This window comes from Symphalangus syndactylus, chromosome 10, assembly GCF_028878055.3.
Source record: "Symphalangus syndactylus isolate Jambi chromosome 10, NHGRI_mSymSyn1-v2.1_pri, whole genome shotgun sequence".
NCBI classification, from domain to species: domain Eukaryota; kingdom Metazoa; phylum Chordata; class Mammalia; order Primates; family Hylobatidae; genus Symphalangus; species Symphalangus syndactylus.
The window spans coordinates 41722781-41750357 of record NC_072432.2 but is presented as its reverse complement, the minus strand read 5'-3'; the positions used below and the strand labels follow the sequence as shown (position 1 = coordinate 41750357).

Genomic DNA, 27577 nt, shown 5'->3' with positions numbered 1-27577 from the left:
ACAGCAAATATGTCAGTGTGTCCCTCCCTCTATATCTTCATCCCAGGGAGGTTTCAAATCTCTGTTGACTAGAGAACACTGATGGTGGTGGCTGGAGGCTGTGGTTGGGAGATCCTGCCCATACTGGGGAGGAATGGGATTGGGGACCCTCTTCAAAAGGCAGTCCAACCACATTTTCATAGAGCAGCTGTGTTGTGCTGGGGGGGTCCTCTCTTCCCCTGGTTGGCTTGGACTCTCTAAAGCCCAATGGCTGAAATGGCTAAGTTGCCCACACAGCAAAGATGATGACCAGCCCCTCCCCCTGGGAGTTCCATCCCAGGGAGGTGCAATGGTGCTACCAGTGGCTGGCTGGAATTCCAAGCCAGGGGGTCTTATCCTGTGAGGTGCCATGGAAGTTGGGCCTGCAGACTGTCTTCTCAGCCCCCTGGATTCAGCCTCTTTCCTAGGGTATGTACTGAGGTCTAACCTCTCACTTTGTCAAAGTTGCAGCTACTTTTGCTGGTAAGCATGGAGAGCCCCAGTCTCTGGATGTGCCTGAGCAGCTGCTCTGCTGAGACTCCATTTAGCTCCACGTAGTATGTGTGGAGTCTGATGGCTCTTGTGAAGTGGGTTTGTGAGGGGATCTCCTCACCCAAGGGTTGCAAAGATCCATGGGAGCAGCATAGTTTTGCATATTCACTCACTGCTTCCTTGGCTCTGTATCACTCACAGGTGGCCCATTGTCCTGCCTTGCTTTTCTCCATTATCTTTGGTTCAAGTTGTTTCTTTGATTAATCCAAATGTAAGTACATGGATTTTTCAGTTGAAGATGCTATATTTACTCATTTTTTCCATTCCTTTCCATGACAGCCACACACACTAGCTGTTTCTACTCGACCATCTTGGGCACCTCACTTGTTTATTTATTTATTAGTCTAGCAAGCAGTATATCTGTCCTATTAATTCTTTCAAAAAATGAACTCCTCTATTCACTGATCTTTTGTATGGTTTTTCACATCTCAATGTCTTTCAGTTCAACTCTAATTTTGGTTATTTCTTGTCTTCTGCTAGCCTGAGGTTGGCTTGCTCTTGTTTCTCTAGTTCCTTTAATTGTGATATTAGATTGTTAAGTTGAGATCTTTCTAACTTTTTTATTTGTAAGCATAATGCTGTAAATTTCTCTCTTAACAATGCTTTGACTATATCTCAGAGATTCTGATACGTTGTATTGTTGTTTTCATTAGTTTCAAAAAATTTCCTGATTTCTGCCTTAATTTCATTATGTACCTAAAAGTCATTCAGGAGCAGATTGTTTAATTTCCATGTAATTGTATAGTTTTAAGTGACTTGCTTAGGATTGATTTCCATTTTTATTGCACTGTGATCTGAGAGTGTAGTTAGTAAGATTTTGGTTTTTTTGAATTTGCTGAGGATTGTTTTATGCCCAATTGTGTGGTTGATTTTAGAGTATGTGCCATGTACAGATGAGAAGAATGTGTATTCTGTTTTTTTTGCATGGAGAGTTCTGTAGTTGCTTATTAGGTCCATTTGGTCAAGTGCAGAGATCAGGTCCTGAAAATCCTTGGTAATTTTCAGCTTTGATGATCTGTCTAATACTGTCAGTGAGGTGTTAAAGCCTCCCACTATTATATGTGGGAGTTTAAATTTCTTCATAGTTTTTAAGAACTTGCTTTATAAATCTGGGTGCTCCTATGTTCAGTGTATGTATATTTAGGATAGTTAGGTCCTCTCATTGACTTGAGCCCTTTACCATTATATAATTCTGTATCTTTTTTGATCTTTGTTTTCTTTTTCTTTCTTCTTCTTTTTTTTTTTTTTTTTTTTTTCTGATACGGAGCCTTGCTCTGTTGCCCAGGCTGGAGCGCAGGGGAGAATCTCGGGTAACTGCAGCCTCTGCCCCCTAGGTTCAAGCATTTCTCCTGCCTCAGCCTCCTGAGTAGCTGGGACTACAGGTGTACCCCACCATGCCTAGCTAATTTTTGTATTTTTAGTAGAGATGGTGTTTCGCCCTGTTGTCCTGGCTGGTCTTGAAATCCTGACCTCAGGGGATTTGCCTGCCTCAGCCTCCTAAAGTGCAGGGATTACAGGCATGAGCCATCACACTCAGCTTAAAGTCTGTGTTTTCTGAAATTAGAATGGCACTCCTGCTTTTTCCTGTTTCCATTTGGTTGGTAAATATGTTTTCTTCCCTTTACTTTGATGCTAGAGGTGTCATTGCATGTGAGATGGGTCTCCTGAAGACAGCATACCATTTTATTCATCAACTTGCCACTCTGTACCTTATAATTGGATTGTTTAGTCCATTTACATTTAAGGTTAGCCTTGATAGGTGTGGATTTCATCCTGTAATTATGCCGTTAGCTGGTTCTTATGCAGACTTGTTTGTGTGGGTGCTTAATAGTGTCACTGGTCTATTTAATTGAGGATGATTTTGTAGTGGCCAGATATGGTCTTTCTTTTTCATGTTTAGCATTCCCTTCAGGACCTTTTGTAGGGCAGGCCTAGTGGTAACAAATATTCTCAACATTTGCTTGTCTGAAAAGGATCTTCTTTCTCCTTCACTTATGAAACTTAGTTTGGCTGGATATGAAATTCTCAGTTGCAAATTTTTTTCTTTAAGAATGCTGAGAATAGGCCCCCAGTATCTTTCGGCTTGTAGGGTTTCTGCTAACAGGTCTGCTGTTAGTTTGATGGTGTTCCCTAAGTATGTTACCTGCCCCTTCTCTCTAGTGGCATGTAACATTTTTTCTTTGATTTTGACCTTAGAGAATCTGATGACTATGTGTCTTGGGGATGGTTTTCTTGTGCAGTATTTCACAAGGGTTCTCTGCATTTCCTGAATTTGAAAGTTGGCCTTTCTAGAGAGGTTGGGGAAATGTTTATGGATGATATCCTAAAATGTTTTCCAAGTTGCTTGATTTCTTTCCCTCTCTTTCAAGAGGTTCAATGAGCTGTAGATTTGGTCTCTTTACATAATCCCATATTTCTCAGAGGTTTTGCTTATTATTCTTTATTGTTTTTTCCTTTATTTTTGTGTGACTGAGTTACTTCAGAGAGTCAGTCTTAAGCTCTGAGATTGCTTTGTCAGCTTGGTCAAATCTGTTGTTAATACTTGAAATTGCATTATGAAATTCTTCTACTGTGTTTTTCAGCTCTATAAGATAAGTTTGATTCTTTCTTATAATGACCATTTCATCTATCACCTCTCATATTGCTTTATTTTAATCCTTAGATTTCTTGGAATGAGTTTTGACTATCTCCTGTATGTTGATGATCTTCATTACTATCTACATTCTGTATTCTATTTCTAGCATTTTTAGCCATTTGAGCCTGGCTAAGAACCATTGTTGAGGAACTAGTGTGGTGATCTGGTGTTAAGAAGCCACCTTGGGTTTTTGAATTGTCATAGTTCTTGTGCTGATTCTTTCTCACTTGTGTGGGCTGATGTTCCTTTAATCTCTGAAGTTACTATTCTTTGGATGGATTTTTTCTTTTTTTCTTCTTTGATGCCCTTGAGGGTATAATTGTGGTATAAGGTGGGTTTGATTAACTGGCTTGGATTCTATTTCACTCCTAGGTCTTGGAGGAGCCCCCTCTGATTACTGTCTCTGTTCCTATTTTGTTGTTGTTGTTGTTTTTGGGTGCTTTGGTTCATGGGGCACCTTCAGGCAGGTGCCTCAGTTGTCAGACAAGCTGAATCCTTCTCAGCTTCATGAAGAAACACAGATTTGTGCCTGCCCACAGAGTTCAGGGAGAAGCAGGACTGCTGGATTGGAAGCTCTAATGGGCGTGATTCATCTGGCTACAAGAGGCTGGAGTGGGTGGAGAAGTCCATTCTGCCATCCAGATGTTTGCAGGGCAACGGAAGGCTGTGCCCCTCAGCAAATTCAGGCAGAAGTAGGTCTGCTGGGCTGGAAGCTCTAACAGGCATGGCTTGCCTAGCTGCCAGAAATGGGGGTGGCTGGGGATGCCTGCCTTACCTTCTGGGTGTTTCTCAGGGCAACAGGAAGCTGCATCCTTTAGCTGAGTTTACACAGAAGCAGGACTGCTCAGCTAGAAGGTCTAGTAGGTATTGCCTGCCTGGTGGTCAATTACAGGAGTGAATGGGGTCACACGCTCTGCTATCCAGGTGTTTTCTGGGACAACAGGATGCTATGTCTGTAGGTTAACTTTTCACAAAAGTGGGGACCACTGGACCGAAAGCTCTAACATCTATTTCCCACCTGACTACCAGTGACATAGGCAGGTGGGATTGTAAACTCTGCCATCCCAGTGTTTCCCAGAACAACAAGAGACTATGCCCTCCAGCTGAGTTTACATAGAAACAGCCAGCTTGGCTAGAAGCTCTAGCAAGTGTTGCCCACGTGTCTACCAGTGGTGAGGGTGGGTGGAGTGGCCAGTCAAGTTCAGGCCAAGTGGGACCACTGGGCCAGAAGCTGGCACTGACTCCGGTCTTGCAAGAGGGGATGGAGCAATCTTACTACTCTCAGGCTCCACAACTGCAGCCTCTATTTGGACTACGGCACCGGTCTGCTCTGGGGCCCCAGGCTTGTAGAGGTCCCCTTGGACTCAAGAGGCAAAACATCTGGGTGGCTCTCTGTCTCAGTCTAGAAATGCAGTGGTGAGGTGTGGGAGTTGGGGGCAGAGAGATTCTCCTGTTTCCTGTCTTGCTCAGGTTACTGTTGAGAGCATGAATCCCTCTAGGGGCTCTCACTCGCTCACCCTTTCCCGTGTTGGAGAGGTTCTCCCGGCTCCACACTGAGCCCAGACATGCTGATGCCCAGCTTAGATTCTCTCTGCTCTCTGTGGTCCCCTGCTGCTGTGATGTATCCCAATATGGTTTCTCAGATGATTGGCCTGGAGAGTCAGTGTTCCTCTGCAGGCCCTTTTTGTTTCCTCTCTGGAAGAGCAGTACACAGGATCTGCTTCTGGTTTGCCATGTTGGCCCCTCCCATAAATTCTATCTTTTACAAGCTACATCTTTGTAGTCTTTCAAACTACATCTATGTAATTAAATCCTTCCAGATTTAATCTGTGAAATGGAGATAATGGCTAGGATTTAATAAAATCAAACATTTAGAACCATAACATAAAGCAGAGAAGAATGTCAGTAGAAAATAAATAAGAAACAACACAAGCTTTGGAACCTGACACACTCAGACCAAGTCCTGCCACTGCTACCTACGACATAAACTTACTATTGTTGTGTAACTTCTCTGTGCTTTAGTTTCCACATTTTGAAAATGTGGATGATGATGATGATGATAACGGTACATATCTCATTGGATAGTTGAGATAATGCCTATAAATCACTTAGCATGATGGCTGCTACACAGTTAGCACTGGAAAAATTATATTGCTATGATCCATGGCAGGTTCTAGGGTATGTGTGTGCATAAGAAACACTCCTAAAGCGGAAATATAGTTACTAATCCTTTTGAATGGTTATTTATAGCCACTATTAAATATTAATTGTCAAGTGTTTGCTGCACCAAATATCACCAATACAATTCCTTGGAAAGACAAATCTGTGTTTACTGCCTACTCTAGAAAGGGGGAACACCATTGCGAAATATGCTTATTCGCATCACAGAAAGAAGAGGAAAAAGTTGGGATGCTTTTTATGATATTTAAATGTAGTTCAAGACAGGTCATTCAATGAAAGATGGCTTTGTTAAGATTGGGCAAGAATTGTGATATAATGATTTAGGGATTGACAGACATAGGAAGATAGAAATTTTTGAGGTGAGCATTCAGAGTCTTGATGTATAATTGGCATTTGATAATTTCTATTAAATATAGCATGTTTCAAGAAGTTCTTGGAATGTACAATACACTTATTTGCAACTTCCGCTGGGCAACAGTAAAGTTATGTTGATAAAACCAGTGGAATAGTAACATCCTGATAATGTGAACAGTGAGCTGTGTGAATGATTTCAACTCTCGAATTTAGTATCTGGCAGTAAAGAGGTCCTAATTTACTGAGCTATACTTCCCACAACTGCTTTTATCAAGATATCATTAATTTTTCAAATCTTGATGACATCCTCAGTTTCCTCTGTATTATTATTGAAAAACTTGCCATTTAAAACAATGGGCACACGTGCTTTTAACCTCCACGATGTACAAAAAATAAATTTGTCAAACTAATATATTTTTTTAAATGAATATTAAATAAAAATGGTCATTTCACTCTTTATGACATTTAAAAATGGATTAAATCGTATCAATTTTTTTCATCTACATTCTCATAATTACTCTTCACCTTGCTGGGGTCCCTATTTACAAATAATCTTCACGTAGAGTCCTGTTCTGCCACTTCTTGATTTTCTAAACTTCAGAACTAACTGCCATTTAGATACTCACCGAAGCAATAGCCTGCTCATCCATCTATTAGGTTCAGCTGTGAATGCTATAGTCAAAGAGGTGTTTATAAAATAATAAAAACATAAAGCTGGTATTTTTTTTTCCATTTTGAAGTATACAGGCCATGTCCATTATTGAGTCTAGAAAACCAAACATATTTTCTTGCAAATTTTTAATAATTTTATTGCAACCTGTTTGACATATATTAAATTCTGGACAAGGGCAGACATTTTCCTGGAATTAAAATGATATGGGAATCTGGACAAGTTCGCGTAGACTTACTTTTCTCAGCTTCTCCCAGAAAAATATAGCTAAAAACCTTAGAGATAACACAAAAGGGGGCTTGAGAGCTTGAAAAGTTGGTAAGAGGAAAGTGAGTTGATTTAGTACCACGGAACTAGAGAAACAGTACAGCATCAAAGTGTCCTGCATCTGTTACCCAACAGAAGAAAGTGACCCAATCCCAGTGTTTCCAAAACCAGAACCTACCAATAGAAGGAAGACTACATAGGCTTGTTCCTCCCCAAATCTAAAATAAAAGTGGAAATTATTTTAATAAATAAAATTTTAAAAATAAACAAAATAACAATTACTCCAAATAAAAAATTTAAAAAGGTACTTAGGTATGTGCTTAATACAGATATATACAGCATCCATATGCCGCTTATAAAACACCAGTAAGTCAAAGAAGACCTAAACTAGGTGAAAGATATATTGCATTAATGCATTGGAATATTCTTCATGGGAAAAGTATTAATTCACTCAAAATTGAGCTATTGATTTTATGTAATTTCTTTTAAGATTCCAGCAAGGTTTTTAGTAAATATAAGCAAGCTTAGTCCAAGAAATAAAATGGAAAGACAGCCAGGCATGGTGACTCACGCCTGTAATCCTAGCACTTTGGGGGGCCTAGGCGGGTGGATTACCTGAAGTCAGGAGTTCAAGACCAACCTGGCCAACATAATGAAACCCCATCTCTACTAAAAAAAAATACAAAAAATTAGCTGGGAGCAGTGGAACGCAGCAATCTCAGCTCCTCATGAGGGTGAGGCAGGAGAATCGCTTGAACCTGGGAGGCAGAGGTGGCAGTGAGCCAAGGTCATGACACTGCACTCCAGCCTGGGCAACAGAGTGAGACTTCATCTCAAAAAAAAAGAAAGGCAAGGCACAGAACTTACAAAAGCTAAAATAATTTTGACAAAGAAGCATAAAGTGAGAAAAAGCACTCTACCTGATACTGTGTTTTACTATATAGCTATGGTAGTTAAGACAGCGTGTTATTGGAGGAGGTATAAACAGACTGATGGAATAGAATATAGAACTTAGAAGTTAGATCCACACAAATACTCTCAACTAATTTTTGACAATGGTCTAAAAAACAAACAGAGAAATCTGATTCAATTTAATTCAACATCATTTCAACACATGGTATTGGAACAACTGGACATCCGTGGGCAAAAAATAAAATAAAATAACCCCCAACATAAATCTGAAGCCTTTTTATAATAATTAACTCAAAAATATAACAAAGACGAATGTAAAATGGAAAAGTATAAAACTATTAGAAATAAACATTAGAGAAAATAGTTGAGATCTAGAACTGGCAAAGAGTTCTTGATCTTAAGGCATGATTGATAAAAGAAAAAATTGATAACTTGAGACTCCATCCAAATAAAAAATAGTTTTCTTGGTGATAGACCCTGTTAAGCAGATGAAATAACAAGCAAGAGATTGGAAAACAATATTTCCAAACCACTTATCTGACAAAGAATAGGTAAGTAGCATATATAAAGAACTCTGAAAACTAAAAAAAGAAATAGATATTTCACTGAAGAGGCTGTACAGTTGGCACATAAGGAGATAAATAGAGGTGTGACATCCTTAGCCATTAGGAAACTGCAAATTGAAACCATAATTAAATATCATTACATACCTAACAGAATGACTAAAAAAACAAATAGTGACAATTCCAAATGTGTGAGGATAAAGGGAAACTAAATTACTCATACATTGCTGATGGGAATGTTAAATGTTACAACCACTATAGAAAACAAGTTTGCAGTTTCTTGTATAACTCAAATGCAAATAGCATATGACCCAGATATTTTAATCTTGGTGATTTATCCCAGAGAAATGAAAACTTATGTTGACACAAAAACATGCATATGACTGTATATAGTGGCTTTATTCGTGATAGCCAAAAACTATAAACAGTATAGATGTTCTTCACTGACTAATGGTTAAACAAACTGTCATAATATATATCATATTAGTACTAGTCAGCATTAAAAAGGAACAAATTATTGATATACATGACAACTTAGATGATTATCCAGACAATAATATTGAGTGGAAAAATCTGATTCTAAAAGGTTACATACTTCATGATTCTATTTATACAATATTTTGAAATTATGATATTTTAGAAATGGGTAGTTAGTTAGTGGCTGCCCAGGGGTTAGGGGCAAGGGTGGTTTGGAGAGATTTATGTGGTTTTAAATAGTAACAGAAGGGATCCTTGTGGTTATGGAATAGTTCCGTATCTTGACTGTGGAAGTGGGTACAAAAACTTACACATGAGATAAAATTGTTTGGAACTAAACACTCATACACACACACACACACACACAGACACAGATGAATACAAAACTAGAAATGTGAATAAGTTCAGTAGATTTTATCAATGTCAACATCCTTGTTGTGAAGCTGTACTAGAGTTTTTTGTAATTGTTATTGTGTGAAACTGGGTAAAGTTTACACTGGATATGTCTGTAATGCTACTTATAATTGCAAATGAATGTTGAATGATCTCAATAAGAATATAAATTTAGGCCAGGCATGGTGGCTCATGCCTGTAATCCCAGCACTTTGGGAGGCTGAGGCAGATGGATCACTTGAGGTCAGGAGTTCGAGACCATCCTGGCCAACATGGTGAAACCCCATCTCTACTAAGAATACAAAAATTAGCCGGGCATGGTGGTGGGCACCTGTAATCCCAGCTGCTCAGGAGGCTGAGGCAGGAGAATCACTTGAACCCAGGAGGTGAAGGTTGTGGTGTGCCAAAATTGCACCACTGCACTCCACTCTGGGCAACAGAGGGAGACTCTATCTCAAAAAAAATAAATAAATAAATAAATTGAAAACTGATATGGACCTTGAGCTTATTCTCAATAATTCAACGTACTATTTCTAGAGATAGATGAAACTCCTTACCTTCAATGAACTGTATCAAGAAGTCAACATTTCTTCTACATATTTTCTCTCTATTTCTCTTCCTTTCCATATTTCCTTGTCCTCCCTCTCTTCCTATTTGTCCTAGACTTAGTTGGCACTGTACATTCCTTTATTGCCATATGCCAAATGCCCCAATCACAAAATATCGTGGTGTATGCAGGGATTTGTTGTCATCCTGGAAAGCTTTATGAAGGAGAATTGAAAAAAAAGTCTAAGATTTTGAAAGCCAAAACCATGAGGAATAGATATTACAAGAATAGGCACAAGTATCGACATTTACAATAACTTTGAAAGTGTGCTTTCACTGAATGACAAATATTTATAACAAATAGAGTATAGGGTGGTTACTTGTTCACTGTGGGGTTAAAGTTGACTTGACAATGTGGAAAGGTAGAAGAAGATAGAAAAGAACTTTGACAGTATGTATTACCAAGGACATGCCCTTAATTATATACTCCAAGGTAATTCATCATTAAATTTTCAACTGAGATGTATTTGAGAGATATTTAGGAGATGGAATCTGAATAACTTGTTGAAATGTTGAAATGAGAGGTAAATCAATGAGAGAAGTCTTAAAAGATTCTCAAGGTTTTGGTCTGAATATTAGAAATCTCATATTGCCATTATCTGAGAAGAGAACAGGCAGAATATTCATATTATGGGAGAAGAATTTTAAAGAGATATTTAGTCCCTTTCAATGATATAATCTGTATGTTCAATGACATTTCTGAATTTTAAAATTATCATTTAATTAAGTACCATTCAGAAATTTGTAACTGAAATTTCTAGGAAATTATGAACAGAGTATTGGTATTCAATTTAACTCCTTCAAAATCAAAATTGTATTTTTGCTTTACAATTCTATTATAATGAATATGATGTCATATATGTCAAATAATTATAGTAGTGTAGAAAAATATATTTGAAGCTAAAATTTAGTCTCAAATGAATGTACAAATATGCTATGTAAAATTTTAATATATAGAAAGTAATTTTCAGAAAATTTTCTAAATTATAAAAACAATTAGCTGTTAACTTTATCTTCTACGAGTATTTCCCTCTGCTTATCTATGTTTCAACTTTCAACAAAGAGACTACCAATAATTCCCACTGTTGTCAGATTCAAAATAGTTATTCCTTTTGGTATATTGTATATAGTAAGCTCACTCCCCTCTGGCTTTTAACTTTATTTCTTTTGTCTCTGGGGTAATAGTTTCTCTCGTTTCTGCTAGTTAAGCTGAAAGAATCATTTTTCTCCTAGTAGGCTTTTGTGACTTTGCCAAGCAACATAAACTTTTAGGAGGTTTGAGTATAAAGAACAGATCAAGATATATACTGTGGTTAATCAAGTAATTAGATAAGAAATAATACTTATAATACAATATGGTAAGGAGACATGCCAAGCGGACTGTGACTAAATAAATATACCTACTATTTTGGATTGTACTTACTTTATGGCAGTGTTTTTATTTTACTCTCAATCTATAGAGTGATTTCTGTTTCTTAGGAAGTACTTAATGTACACATTTATAGAAATTAAAAATGAATTCTTCATTTTTAATGTTTTTGTTCTGTGTTGCCATATGTCACTCTTTATGCCTAACTTTATTTTAAAGTATTGTTCTCACCAGTTTATCAGAATACTCCTCCTTTTCCATCTTCATGAGTTTCTGATTTATTGTACAAGGGACTTATAAAACTCAAAACATGAGCTACTTGACACTTTAGCCCAAATGATATTGTTAAACACATACCCCCAAAAGAATTAGACAAAGAGAAAGGTGAAGAAAATCAGGGAAAAGAAAGACAAAGGAAATTTCTAAAAACAAAAATAGGAAATGAAAAAAGGAAAGGATGGGAAAGGAAAAAGGGGAGGAGAGTACATGAAGAAGCATATTCAGAGACTGAATCAAGAAAAATAGTAACCACCAACAATTGACTCAGAGGTCAATTTTGTGGTATCTGTATAGCAAATTACTCCTGATATACACTAAAGAAGTAGTGATAAGTAATGATAATAATCAGAAAAACACTGAGAGAATGTCATTTATTTTTTAAAAAATCTTTTAAATTCTTAGCATTACAGAAAAGGTCCTAAACTTTGAGTCACAAGCTTACTATTAATGACAGATAGTTTCTATTTCAAGACATAAGAAATAAATCAGAAGAGTTAGAAAAATATTCCCTTGATCTAAAATAAGTAGATTGTGACATTATCACAATCATAATAGCATTGTCTCCATGTATTTGGAGTAGGTTTGAACAGATGGCTCTGCTTTGCCTAACACTGAAATCCACACAACAGTCTTCCAAAATGTCCTTACCATCATCACCACTTTGACCTTACTTCTATATTCTCCCAAGCATACAGCCAAGCAAAGGCTCTGCTCCAGTTCAAAGAGCCCAGACTGGTATTGGCAATGACCACTGCTCACACCCTTGAACCTCCATGCCCTGACAGCAATCCTCTACCCAATAGGTTTATCGTGATGGATATGTTTTGTTTTTAGGAGACAGAGTCTCCCTCTGTCGACCAGGCTGGAGTGTAGTGGTGCGATCTCAGCTCACTGCAAGCTCCGCCTCCTGGGTTCATGCCATTCTCCCAGCCTCAGCCTCCTGAGTAGCTGGAACTACAGGTGCGTGCCACCATGCCCAGCTAATTTTCTGTATTTTTAGTAGAGACGGGGTTTCACCATGTTAGCCAGGATGGTCTCGCTCTCCTGACCTCGTGATCTGTGCACCTCGGCCTCCCAAAGTGCTGGGATTACAGGTGTGAGCCACCGCACCCGGCCTATTGTGAAGGATTCTTAAGAACAACTGCACCTACCATGTCTCACAACTCCATTATTATTGGTCACAACTCCATTATTATTGGTCACCACTCAAGATGTGAGCCCTTGTACTCTCATCCTGATACTAATGTCCAATTTTCTCTTCCCTTTGAATTCTTTTTAGTATACCTCCTAGGAATCCCCATTTTCCAACTTAAAAAGCCAAAACGAAAATCTCTCTGCTGTGATTAATACTTCCTCAGAACCCCGAGAGATGGAAACTACTTATTTCCCCTTACTAGATTTCTCAAGATTAATGTTCTTCCATGTGCCAACTGCTACATTCTAAGCATTCCACATGTACCCTCATGATTAAGTTTCCCACTTTGAAGATTATGCCTCATTCTATCTCTTTTTCTAATGGTAGTTTACTGACCTGGTTCCTATCCCTTGTACTGTGAAAATGTGTCATCTTGTTTATGGCACGTAGTTCTTTCTACCCCAAACCTGCCTACCATTGAAGATGTTTTCATTGAGCATGGAGGTTAGCCAAACAACTAATTGCGTTTCTGGACCTCACAGGAACTCCTTAACCACTTCTCCATTTTTCCCCATCTAAATTCTCCTGTTTTTCTTTCCTTTACTGTCCAGTTAGATTCTGCAGTCCATTACTTATTCTCTTGACAGTATTCGTGATTTCATATTCTTTTGCCCACCAACCCTTCCTGGAAAATTCTTCTTGTTGACCTTTCTGCCTGTATCAAGGCTGCTGAGTACTCCTGGAAAAATTTTGACCAACACCGTAAATTTCTCCAACTTCAACGAAGCAACCAATGCAGAGAAACACTGTTCCCAAATGTTTATTTCTGCATATCATTATTTTCAAACCTTCTTCATTAGCTTTTCCTCCTCCTACAAAGAGAATATAGAAGCATGTGATTTCCTAACATGACCTATAAATTTAACTGGATAAACATATATGTTTCCACATATTTATCATTTCTACTGCTCTTCCTTTCTTCCTGTAGATCTTGGTTTCCATTTGTTGGCATTTCCCTTCAGCCTACAGATCATCATTATCATTTCTTGAAGTGCAAGGTCCTTCAAAACTAATATAATTTTTACTTATCTAAAATTGTTGTTATTTGGCCTAAAGGTCTTGGAAGACTTTTTTAGTTACCAAATTCTCGGTTGATAGGGTTTACTTATTTATTTTTAAATGTATTTAGGCACTTTAAAAATGTGCTTTCTTTGTAATGGGATTTAGGACATGCTACCCCCAAATATGGAACCATTGTATTTAAGAAAACCCTAGAAGCAGGAAGGTCACTCTCACTTTCCTCCTGCCTTTCTATCATGAAGCAGGTCATAAAGCTCTCACTGCAGTGGTACCTACCCTCTATGCAAATGAAAGGAATGTCTTTATTTCAGAAGAGACAGGGACATATAGAAGAATATGAACAAATAGGCTTTTCTAAGTGTTCCCCAGTTTATTACTATTAGTTTACATTCTCTTTCTCCAACCATACTTCTCCACAACTATCCACTTTTTTATAAAACTTAGCATAAAATACACAGATTTTTCTGTTTCTTTAGGTCTTAATTTCCTTATAAAGTGTGTCTCAAGTAAAATAAACTTACATTAAATAAATGTATAATCTTTGTTCTCGTTAATCTTTTTTTGTTGTTATAGGGATCTCAGCCATGAACCTAGTGATGAGGGAGAAACAAAATTTTTCCTTCTCTACATTTGTCATCATTCCTTTATTACTTCTGATGAGAAGTCAGCCATTGTGTCTATGGCTTCTTTCACATTTAATATGTATTTTATTTTTTTCTATCTACTTCCAAGATTTTTATTCTCTTGGTTTTTCTGCAATATTACCATTCTTTTCTTCCACATTTTGTACTATATTTGATATGGTGCAAAGAATTTAGGTTTATTTATCTTCCTCTGAAGAGTATTAATATCTCTTCGAACAGATGGTTAATTTAACTAGACTCAAATTCCAAACTTGTTTCTCCTGTCATTCTTTCAGGCCTCCCACATTTGATTTTGCTAGTGTTCTTGGCATCTTGACCACACATGTGCTGCTCTGGGGCCAGCCAAGGATTTAGGTAAAGTTAGAATAGAAATTTTGTAGGATATCTCTTGGGTGTCTCTTTCTCTTTATGCCCACCCTTCCCCCTGCCCTACCAAACACCACATTCCAGACACTGTAGTGGTGTACTTCATCCTCTTATCCATGGAGCTGTGTGTGTCTTTTTGAGTTGTAGCAACTCTGCAGCCAGTGGACTCACAGTGACTTCAGTGGCAAGCCATATAAACATTAATTTCACCCCACACAGTTCTGTTCTTTAAAGAGTCAACTATTCTCTAGTTTTGGCCTGATTTTGGTTTCTCTAGTGCTTTCAAACTGTTGCCTTGAAAAATGCTTTTTCAGATTTAATAATTGCTATCTGCAGTAAAGTTACTTTGACAGAAGCTATTCTGCCATTTCCAGAAGCAAAATTTTGACATTTAGCTTTAGTTTTCTCTATTCTCTGTATCCACTACATTTTTTCTCATGTTCCTAATTTCATTCTTTTATTGTTTACATTACAGATAACATCTTCTCCATACCTTACCTTTGTGTCTCTGCATTATTCTGCTTTGTAGGTATCCAAGATAAGTCTTAGAGTTGTAGTTTCTTTCATCTCCTCCTTTATCTTACTGAATTCTGTATAAATCCAATAAAATTGTAAGATTTCTGTTATAAACAGACATAACCTAACCTATCCTTTGTTATCTGTAGGCAAGGAGGAATCTCATGATGCTCTTATAGAAAAGATAAAGTTTCTCCATAGTCAGAAACAGAAGTGGTGTTAACTTAGTAATATTAAAAATGCTGACAATATATATTTGAAACATGTCAACATATTTCAGCAGGTAAATATCTGGGATGTATAAATGGTTTCACCATATTTCTTCAGAGAAGTAGAGCATTAGAGCCTTTTTGGCTTATCGAAGTGCAGTAATGCTTACAACTAATTTATCACAACCAGTTACAGATTTTTTTTTCTCTACTCTCACTGATTCACTTGACTAATGAAAACTAAAACAAATAAACCAAAATCCCTGATCCTTTTTAGTTTAGACAGAGGCTGATTTTCCATCCAAAATGAGGGTGAATTATATACTTTTCCTCTCAGCCATATAGATGATCCATAATATATTTCCATAATGTTTGAATTTGTTTTCATAGTCCACCTATTGCTGGTTTTGATTTTCTACCTTTAATTATCTTTCAAGGCAAGATTTTTCAGACTTGTTATTTATTTATTTTTTAAAATGATGTTTGTCCCTAATCACTATTCTCTGGATGATATTAGTTTCCCATTCAAACTCAGAGTTGGAGTACAGGTTGAAGTTTCTCACACTTGCTCAGTTTGCCTACAAATTATCATCTAATTTAGCTCCCCAGGTTTAAGATTATTTCATAATTTTATTGTCTGCATTTTGGTCAATTTAAGCATAAGCTTCTCTAGTTAATTAACCAAGGTCTTCAACATGAAACATTAATTATCAGGACTATACCTATCCCAACCGTGGTCTTAATGTTAAATGAACAACTTTTAAAATCTACCACCAAAACCATGATTTTCATTTCCTAATTTCTTATCCATATTCTGTGGGCATTTTGAATCATAAATAGATGTAGAGATGTGCTGGGAAAGGATGAAGTGCAGATAACACAGGTACCTGAATCAGTGCCCTTAGAAACCAATGCCTTTGGAGTATAACTTTCTGATTTTATATACCTCACAACTCTGAATTCAGGGGGATATGATAGATGAAAATGAAATATATTGTGGCCATCTTTTGATTAGCATATTTGCTCTGCTTTAAGCATCAACATTTATACCTAACAAAACTATTTTTAACAATTCATCTTTTGTCTGATAGATGTTAAAACAATCCCCCATGTGCTAGCACTATAGAGAAGCTTAGTGTTATGTATTGTTGTAGTTATTTTAAAAGAATTGTAATGATATATTGGGAAGAACTATAACTTGAATGATAAGCTTAAAATACTAAATGTATTTGTGTTAAAATATCATCTTCTAGAAATAAAAGTCCTACCCAGAATAGAGAGCAAAATAAGGCATTTAAAATGTCATATTATACACAGACATCACAGACATATGCAGATCTGATATTCAACTATAAAACAGAAACCAGATTATCCAAATGTATGTTGTTTTCTCAATAAGAAACGTCTTACTCAAGTATCAGCCCACTGCTTCAAAAAGTCAATCAAAACTAAACTACAAGGAAAGTAGAATTTTAAAATGCCAAATGAAGATTTTTAAAATGTAACATGAGATATGTTGGAAGAATATTGGGATGAGAAAAGAAAAATAAAATTTAGTTAGAAGTAGAAGACTTTCTAAGCCATTCCTTTTATTTCCACAGTTCACATTAAGTATATTCCATAATATTTGAAGTCTGAAAAAGAATATCCTCACAGATCATGATGTTGATTTAAAGCTATACTTTATTCCTAACAGAAATACATATGTGACAGGAATGATAGCTACCAGGAAAATTTATGATGATGTATTAGTCCGTTTTTACACTGTTGATAAACACATACCTGAGGCTGGGCAAATTACAAAAGAAACACGTTTATTGGACTTACAGTTCCACGTGGCTGGGGAGGCCTCACAATCATGGTGGAAGGGGAAAGGCACATCTCACCTGGTGGTGGCAAAAGACAGAATGAGAGCCAAGCGAAATGGGTTTCCACTTATCAAACCATCAGGTTTCTTGAGACCTATTCACTACCATGAGAACGGTATGGGGGAAACTGCCCATGATTCAATTATCTCCCACTGGGTCCCTCTCATAACACATGGGGATTATGGGAAGACAATTCAAGATGAAATTTGGGTGGAGACACAGAGCCAAACCATATTATTCTGCCCCTGGCCCCTTCCAAATCTCATGTCCTCACATTTCAAAACCAATCATGCCTTCCCAACAGTCCCCCAAAATCTTAACTCATTTCAGCATTGACTCAAAAGTCCACAGTCCAAGGTCTCATCAGAGACAAGGCAAGTCCTTTCTGCCTATAAGCCTGTAAAACCAAAAGCAAGTTAGTTACTTCCTAGATACAATGGGGTACGGGCATTGGGTAGATATAGCCATTTCAAATAGGAGAAATTGGCCAAAACAAAGGGACTAAAGGCCCCATGCAAGTCTGAAATCCAGCAGGATAGTCAAATCTTAAAGCTCTAAAATGGTCTTCTTTAACTTCATGTCAGGTTATGCTGATGCAAGAGGTCAGTTCCTATGGTCTTGGGCAGGTCCACCCCTGTGCTTTGCAGGGAACAGCCTTCCTCCCAGCTGCTTTCACAGGCTGGCATTGAGTGTCTGTGGCTTTTCCAGGATCATGGTGGAAGCTTTCAGTGGATCTACCATTTTGAGGTGTGGAGGACGGTGGCACTCTTCTCACAGCTCCACTAGGCAGAGCTTCAGTGGGGACTCTGTGTAGGGGTGCCCACCCCACATTTTCCTTCTGCACTGCCCTAGAGAGGTTTTCCTTGAGGGCCCAGCCCCTGCAGCAAACTTTTGCCTGGGCATCCAAGTGTTTCCATACATCTTCTGAAATCTTGGCAGAGGTTTCCAAACCTCAGTTCTTGACTTCTTTGCACCCACAGGCTCAACGCCACATAGAAGCTGCCGAGGCTTGGGGCCTTCACCCTCTGAAGCAACAGCCTGAGCTATACCTTGGCCCCTTTTAGCTACAGCTGGAGTGGCTGGGACACAGGACACCAAGTCCCTAGACTACACAGCAGAGGGACCCTAGGCCCAGCCCATAAAATCATTTTTTCCTCCTGAACCTCTGGACCTGTGATGGGAGGGGCTGCTGCAAGGTCTCTGGCATGACTTGAAGACATTTTCTCCATTGCCTTGGTGATTAACATTCAGCTTCCCCTGACTTATGCAAATTTCTGCAGCCAGCTTTAATTTCTCCTCAGAAAATGGAATTTTCTTTTGTTTCAAATTGCCAGTCTGCAAATTTTCTGAACTTTTATGCTGTTTCCCTTTTAAAACTGAATGCCTTTAACATCACCCAAGTCACCTCTTGAATGTTTTGCTGCTTAGAAATATATTCCGCCAAATACCCTAAATCATCACCCTCAAGTTCAAAGCTCCACAAATCTTTAGGGCAGGGGTAAAATGCTGCCAGTCTCTTTGCTAAAAGGTAACCTGAGTCACCTTTGCTCCAGTTCTCAACAAGTTCCTCATCTCTATATGAGACAACTTCAGCCTGGATTTCATTGTTCATATCCTTATTAGCATTTTGGTCAAAGCCATTCAACAAGTCTCTAGGGAGTTCCAAACTTTCCCACATTTTCCTGTCTTCTTCTGAGCCCTTCAAACTGCTCCAACCTCTGCCTGTTACCCAGTTCTAAAGTCATTCCCACATTTTCAGGTACCTTTTCAGCAATGTCCTACTCTACTGGAACCAATTTACTGTATTAGTCCATTTTCATGCTGCTGATAAAGACATACCTGAGACTGGGAAATTTGCAAAAGAAAGAGATTTATTGGACTTGCAGTTCCATGTCTCTGGGGTGGCCTCACAATCATTTTGGAAGGTGAAAGGCACATCTCACATGGTGGTGGCAAGAGAGAGACTGAGAGCCAAGTGAAACGGGTTTCCCTTTATCAAACCATCAGATCTTATGAGACTTATTCACTACCACAAGAACAGTATGGGAGAAACCGTCCCCATGATTCAATTATCTCCCACTGAGTTTCTCCCACAACACTTGAGAATTATGGGAGTACAATTTGAGATGAGATTTGGGTGGGGACACAGAGCCAAACCGTATCAGATGGTTTGAGTAATTTAATGTGCCCTTTTCTTTGAGGCTTGTGGTGCTTAACCCTGAGTCCGTACACAATACTAAAATTTACTTTGAGTAAAATGTATGCCTTCCTAAGTAAAATAATTTTAGGAAAGAGGATTAGACCTGGAAAACCCACAGGAAATACATTTGCAGGAAAATCACTTTCTATAAATGGAAGTTGAGGAATCAGACATTGATTATTTTTAAATTACATCCTTGAATATTCATGAGAAAGTCTTCTGGGAAAGGTAAATTGCTGTCTAATATGAAGACCACAGGTTTAGGAAATAAAGGGTAGACCATTTTCTAATGCTCAATTATTTCTAGAAAGTGGAAGGGAACTTTAGAGAAAAAGATAAACTTCCTTTTTTTTTTTCTTTGAAACAGGATAGAGTTTATGTTTCTTCAGATGGTTTGATGTCTACATATTAATACCATTGCTCATTCTTCATTTGCATCTGAAGACTGAACTGAAACAAGTTAAACATACAAGAATGGGGCCGAGTGTGGTGGTTCACGCCTGTAATCCAGCACCTTGGGAGGCTGAGGTGGGCGGATCACCTGAGGTCAGGAGTTCAAGAACAGCCTGGCTAACATGGTGAATCCCTGTTTCTACTAAAAATACAAAACAGTAGCCAGGCATGATGGTGCACACCTGTAATCCCAGCTACTCGGGAGGCTGAGGCAGGAGAATTGCTTGAACCAGGGAGGTGGAGGTTGCAGTGAGCTGCGATCATGCCATTGCTCTCCAGCTTGGGCAACAAGAGTGAAACTCTGTCTCAAAAATAAAATAAAATAAATAGAATAGAATAGAATAGAATAGAATAGAATAGAATAGAATAGAAAAGTAAAGTAAAATAAAATGGAATGTCCAGATGGTAACTCTCCATCTAATTTTTTATGTTCCCTTGATGCTTGAACTTAGTAGTACATGTTATTTTTTCTACCCGTGTTCTCTTTATTTGATTCTTTCACTTTCAAGTTTTTCTTGCCTCCCAGTTCTTGACATGTTGTCTTGTCTCCAGCCCTCTACTTACAATTCTGAGTTGCCATGTTCAACAACAAAATGCACGTTCTTCTGATCTCTGAACCTTTCAGGGCATCTACTTGAGAGCAATCACTCATTTCCAGTTCACTGATAAGAAACATGTTGGCAGATTTAAACAAATCAAACGAAGAAATCCAAAAGTGCTCCTTCTTGCATCCCAATTCTGGCTTCCCTTCTTACTCAGTGTGTTTTTGGTGATTAGAACTTTACTGAGGTTTATGAATACATTTTGTTTATGTTTTTTGTTTTACTACCTTTAAATCTAAATGTCTAGTTTTATTATAATTTTGAAAATATAATTCTGGAATGTACCTAAGATAAAAAATAATTTTCAAGTAAGAATTATGGCTCACATATTAATAAAATGAACATAGATCAAAGATTTTAGTCATTATTTAAATGAGAGTACTGGAAATAAGTTACAACTCGTTCAAAGAAGAATCCAAAGAAGAGCAATTTATAGATCTCGAATGTTGAATAAATCTGCAAAGAGATGCAAAACTTACTTCTAATGCAGTTGAGGAGGGAACACAAATGAATTTCCACAGAATTTGTTTGCATACCTATGCACAGGAATTATTTTGCATTGATATCAGTTTTTTACAACTTAGTGTTACAAAATAACTTTTAAGTAAATGAAAGGCACAGAGTCCCTAACAGGATCAAATAAATTGGAAGGGTGTGTCCTAAATAATTCATAGTTTTCCTTTAGAAACACTTTTATTCCAAATGTCCTAAATTTTTTCTTACGCAATATTGGGTATATTATTGCCTTCATACCTTGAATAGTTTTAAAATATATTCTCAGAATGAGACTATAAATATTCCTTTCATTTTTCCAAAACAAATCATGATGAAACTAAAGAAGTTTTTCTCTTTTATGCATTAAGTATATTTTGTTATTTAATATTAGGGAATAGAATTTATGTATATACATATATTTATAAAATAAGGTAAAACATATAAGATTAACACATGTTCATATCACATTAATGTATAAAAAATGGTTATATTATTTTATGCAAATAATCAGGGACCCAGTAATTGTGTTACCACAGGGTGTGGTTCTTGGAGATAAGAAAGCTCTATGAGTCTTCAATGTGTTACTTCTGATATGATATTTCTGAGGTTTTTTTCTCATGTGTGGTGAAACATTTACTTTATAGATCAAGATTAGACTTCTGTACTCTCCACATTGCTATATTAATGCTCTTACTTTGTATCAAGTAAAATAAAAAGCTGTTATAACACATAAGTCACATCACATCTGATGGAAATAAGAGACTTTTGAGAAAGTTTTCTTGTTAGCTTTGCAAAATGTTATTCATCAGTCATCTGTACTGTGTAGGGGCAGAAAGGGTGTAATATCTTTCCTCACCCATCATGAGTTACAGCTGACACTCCTGCAACAAAAGATAAAAGAAAAACATAGCAAACTTACTTAATAATAGTGTTATGTGACACAAAACCTTCAGAAATGAAGACCCAAAGGCCCAAGAGAAAACTGTCACTTTTATACTTAGTTTTGATGAAGAGTGGACAGCTGTGTAGAAATGTGATTAGACAAAAAGTGAACAATCTAATAGTAACAGACTGAGTGGGAAAAGCCAGCACCACCTATCTGTTGAGATTCTTCTTGGCCTTTTTGCGTGGCATTCCTTCCTCCCAGGTATGGGGCAGGACCTCTGAAATGAGGATCTTATTACCAACTATAACACATGGGTAGGTCAGAGAATTTCTTTATGGCCAGCTTCTTGACAGAAAGGTGAGAGACGGTTAAAGTAGGAATTCTAGTTTTTATGACTGGCTTTGGGAAAAGGGGTTTCTATCACTCACTTTTGGGAAGAGGAATTCTGGTTTCTATGACTAACTTCAGGGGAGAATGAGAAGCAAGAGACAGGAGGGCAGGATTAGGTCAGAGACCTTGGTTCTGAGGCTGCTTCTGAGGTCTTCCAACATCCTTTAGCTCAATATAGTCTGCATGCCAAAGCTCCTTAATCTGGGGTATCATTTTCTGAACCCCAACAACTGCTATAATGTCAGGTTTTATTCTTTTTGGTTCATGAATTATTGTGGGTAAAATTTTAAGATAGTAACTCCTTTATTATAAGGTTTTTTTTCTTTTCCCCTTACAATGCATCACTCTTGTATAACATTGTTTTATTAAAATATAGCATGACATCTAAAAACAGTGGCCATTTACTTATAAAAAGTATTTCCTCTCAATGGGATACACACTGTCAACTAAGATTATAACTGACTCATACTTTTAGCAGATGAGAAGGAATTCAGTTTTTAGCAATAAAGTTCTATGATGAGTTCCCTGAAAGCTGAGCATGTGTGCCCTATTGTTTAAAAGCACAGAGACTAAAAGCCATTTTATTGACTTGAATGACAATGCCTTTTACATAGAGGCTAAAAATGACTTCACTGTTTTGCAAGATGAAGAACCTGCACACTATCAATTAAAGTGCTGTGGGCATGGGGCTGATTGAACCTTGGGAAATCTGAGTGCCTGGAAAGATAAAACACAAATACAAATGCTTAGCTGGGTTAAGTGAAGCGGAAAGTCTTACTTGGTAATTCAGGTGAAAAAAAAAATCTTTTAAAAGGAAGTAAGTGGGAAAAAAGAAGAGATTAGTAATAACAACCAAAACCAAACAAAAAAATCCTCAATAACAACAGTCATTTTCACCACAGGTCTTAGTAAACTACATCATTTAAAATTCCCCAATTATGCCCACATGTTGTTATTTGGGAATGAGAAGTAAAAAAGCAGTGCCCTAGATTTTATTGCTTCAAATGACCTGGCTCATCATGTGGTGATCTACCACCGTGTTAAATGTGTGTTAAGTCTTGTTACAAACTGACCCTTCGGAGCTCATTTAAGATGGTTTCTAACCCGGAAATGTAAATGCACGTGTTCACTTGTCCAAATTTATCTGTTCAGCTGAAATAAAAATATGGCATTTATAATGATTTTAAGTACGTTTTACTGCATTAACTCAGATACACACAAATATTCATTTAAAAGTAATTTTCTGTTTGACAAAACAAATATTTGCCTGAAAATAAGTAGGATTACACAAGTTTTATCTTCCTGCTTTTCAAATTTAATTTATCTTTGAAAATGAGGATTAAATTGACTATTTAAAACGTGAGAAAAAGATTAAACCAAGATACAGTCAAATGCTGCAAATGGATAGCCAGTAGTAAAATAATAATGCTTGTACATTCAAGGGATCCCTGAACTTTGATGTAATTTTTTTGGCGAAGGTAATGTCAATAACAATAAAGTGATCACACTGTAACCCAAAAATATTAGGACAACTGGGTTTTTTTTAATGGTAAAACTTTCCTAATTGTTTTGCATATACAGCTTACATGATAGATGACACATAGAGCACTCTGTTGTTTCATTATCTCATTATGGCCCATCAAGAATTATTGGCATCTAAAGCGGTGAAATTCCACAATTTTCAAAAGGCTTCTGGCCTAATGGGATCACTGAATTAAGCATAAGTAAAGTCAGTGTACTACAGACAGCAGTATCCATTTTAGAAATATGAGAAAAAACTCCATGGATGGATGGTATTCATTAATTCAGTTATTACTCAATTTGCCTTTTTACAAATTTTTCGTTAATAAAGATTGATCACATTATAAGGCCCTATGATTCACCAGAAAAACTGATATGTTTGTTTCCATGTGCTCTATTCTTAACTTATAAAAATTGTCATTGCTAATAAGTAATTTATTTGATTTACACAGGTAGGCATAAAATAATTCATACCATATATCTTGCTAGTTCCCTAATATATATAGATGATATATATATGATAGTTAATATATATATGATAGTTTCTAAATAAAATGCAGATTTTCAAACTATTAAATGAGTATATCTGAAGGCATTGATAAAATATTGATAAATTTCTAATTATTTTCCAGTATCTATTATGTATGTGTAGTTATATCTATAAGTAAAATATAAACTAAAATGTGCCCTTTCTACATGCAACAGTATGTCATATTTGTATAAGCTATTAAGAGCTTACAATGAGCAACAAGATTGTAAAGTAGACAGAAATGCTATAGTGTTGTTCAGTTTATAGAAAAAAAAGTGGAGTTTCAAGGGTAAAGAAACATATTCAAATTAGTTCAAATATATTTTTCAATTTTGTTATTTCCATTAGACTTTTTTTAACATAGTTTCTATTTTTCTATTCTTAAGTTTTCGTGGGTACATAGTAAGTGTATATATTTATGGATTACATGAGATATTTTGATGCAGGCATGCAATATGTAATAATCACATCAGGGTAATGGGGTTATCCATCATCTCAAGTATTTATCTTTTGAGTTATAAACTATCCAATTGTACTCATTTTGTCATTTTAAAATGTACAATTACATTATTTTTTACTGTACTCACACTTTTGTGCTAGCAAACACTAGCCTCTGGTAACCATACTTACCAGCTTCTGATAGCCAGCCTTCTACTCTCTATCTCCATGTGTTCAGTTGTTTTAATTTTTAGCTTCCATAAATGAGAACATGTGAAGTCTGTCTTTCTGTGCCTGGCTTATTTCACTTAACACATGACCTCCAGTTTCATTCATGTTGTTGCAAGTGATAGGAACACATTATTTTTTATGTCTAAATAGTATTCCATTGTGTATATGTACCACATTTCCTTTTCCATTCGTATGTTGATGGAAGTTTAGGTTGTTTCCAAATCTTGGCTATTGTGAACAGTGCTGCAACAAACAGGAGTAAGTCTTTAAATCATATTGATTTGACTTTTGTATATGGTAAGAGATAGGGGTCTAGTTTAATTCTTCTGCATATGAATATCCAGTTTTCCCAACACCACTTGTTAAAGAGACTGTCCTTTCCCTTATGTTCTTGGCACCCTTGTCAAAAGTGAGTTCACTGTATGTGTGCGAATTTGTTTCTGGGTTCCCTGTTCTATTCCACTGGTCTATGTGTTTGTTTTTGTGCCAGTACCATGCTGCTTTGGATACTTTAGCTCTGTAGTATAATTTGAAGTTGGGTGATGTGATTCCTCTGGTTTTGTTATTTTTGCTTAGAATAGTTATATCTAGTCTGGGTGTTTTGTGGTTCCATATAAATTTTAGGATTTTGTTTCTATTTCTGTTAAAAATTTCATTGGTATTTTGATAGGAATTGCATTAAATATGTAGGTTGCTGTGGATAATATGGAAAATTCAACAATATTGATTTTTTCAATCCACAAACATGGAAAGTCTTCCATTTTTGTGTGTCCTCTTCAATTTTTGCATTTATATTTTATCGTTTTCATTGTAGAAATCTCTCACTTCTTGGTTAATTCCTAGATATTTTATGTTATTTGTAGCTGTTGTAAGTTGGATTAATTTTTGATATCTTGTTCAGATTGTTTGCTGTCTGCATGTAGAAATGATCTTTATTTTTGTATGTTTATTTTATATCCAGTAACTACTGCATTTGTTTATCAGTTCTAATAGTTTCTTGGTGGAGACTTATGGTTTTTTCAAACATAAGATCATATCATCTGCAAACAAGGATAATTTGACACCTCCTTTCCAGTTTGGATATCCCTTCTTTCTTTCTCCTGTGTGATTGCCCTAGCTAGGACTTCTAGTACTATGTTGAAAACGAGTGGTGACATTAGGCATCCTTGTCATGTTTCAGATCTTAAAGGAAAGACTTTTGGTTTTTCTCAATTTTCAGTATGAAACTATCTTGAGTCTATCATATGTCTTTTATTATGTTGAGGTATGTTTGCTGCTTACTCATATAGCCTCCCGTGGTATACTGAGTTGATCACGACCCTCAATCTTTAGGCCTCCCACAGCACATCAGCAGAATGAAGGACAAAAACTATATGATCATCTCAATAGATACAGAAAAATTATTTGATAAAATTTAATATTCATAATAAAACCTGTCAACAATTTAGGCATAGAAGGGACATAGCTCAATGTAATAAAGGACATATATGACAAACCCACAATTAATATAATACTGAATGGGGACAAGATGAAAGCTTTTTCTCTAACAACTGGATTAAGACAAGGATGCCTATTTTCACTACTCCTATTCAACACATTGCTGGAAGTTCTAGCTGGAGTAATTAGGCAAGAGAAAAATATAAAAGCCATGCAAATTGGGAAAGAGAAAGTAAAAGAGTCCCTCCTTGAAGATGACATGATTTTTTTAATTAAAGTTCTGGGATACACGTGCAAAATGTGCAGGTTTGTTACATAGGTATACATGTGCCATGGTGCTTTGCTGCACCTATCAACCCGTCATCTAGGTTTTAAGCCCCACATGCATTAGGTATTTTTCCTAATGCTCTCCGTCCTCTTACCCCTCACTTCCCCGACAGGCTCCAGTGTGTAATGTTCCCCTCTCTGTGTCCATGTATTCTCATTGTTCAACTCCCACTTATGAGTGAGAACATACACCGTTTGATTTTCTGTTCCTGTGTTAGTTTGCTGAGAATGATGATTTCCAGCTTCATCCATATCCCTGCAAAGGACATGAACTCATTCTTTTTTATGGCTACATAGTAGTCTATGGTGTTTATGTGCCACATTTTCTTTATCCAGTCTATCATTGATGGGCATTTGGGTTGATTCAAGTCTTTGCTATTGTAAATAGTACTGCAATAAACATGTGGGTGCATATGTCTTTATAGTAGAATGATTTATAATCCTTTGGCCATATACCCAGTAATGAGATTTCTGAGTCAAATGGTATTTCTAGTTCTAGATCCTTGAGGAATTGTCACACTGTTTTCCACAATGGTTGAACTAATTTATATTCCCACCAACAGTGTAAAAGCATTATTTCTCCACATCCTCTCCAGCATTTGTTGTTTCCTGACTTCTTAAGGATCTCCATTATAACTGGCGTGAGATGGTATCTCATTGTGGTTTTGATTTGCATTTCTCTAATTACCAGTGGTGATGAGCTTTTTTTCATATGTTTGTTGGATGCAAAAATGTCTTCTTTTGAGAAGTGTCTGCTCATATCCTTTGCCCACTTTTAGATGGGGTTGTTTGGTTTTTTTTGGTAAATTTGTTGAAGTTCTTTGTAGATTCTGTATATTAGACTTTTGTCAGATGGAACATTGCAAACGTTTTCTCCCATTCTGTAGTTGCCTGTTCACTCTGATGATAGTTTATTTTGCTGTGCAGAAGCTCTTTAGTTTAATTAGATCCCATTTGTCAATTTTGGCTTTGGT

At 36.7% G+C, this 27577-nt stretch overlaps 1 long non-coding RNA gene across 1 annotated transcript in view; it reads left to right on the top strand.

The window, feature by feature from the left end:
- Nucleotides 1-703: 703 nt before the first annotated feature.
- Nucleotides 704-27577, top strand: part of LOC134731628 (uncharacterized) — a 324197-nt gene continuing 297323 nt past the window's right edge. The window contains exon 1 of the long non-coding RNA XR_010114064.1: nt 704-781. This is a non-coding gene — a long non-coding RNA (uncharacterized lncRNA). The remainder of the gene's footprint in view (nt 782-27577) is intronic.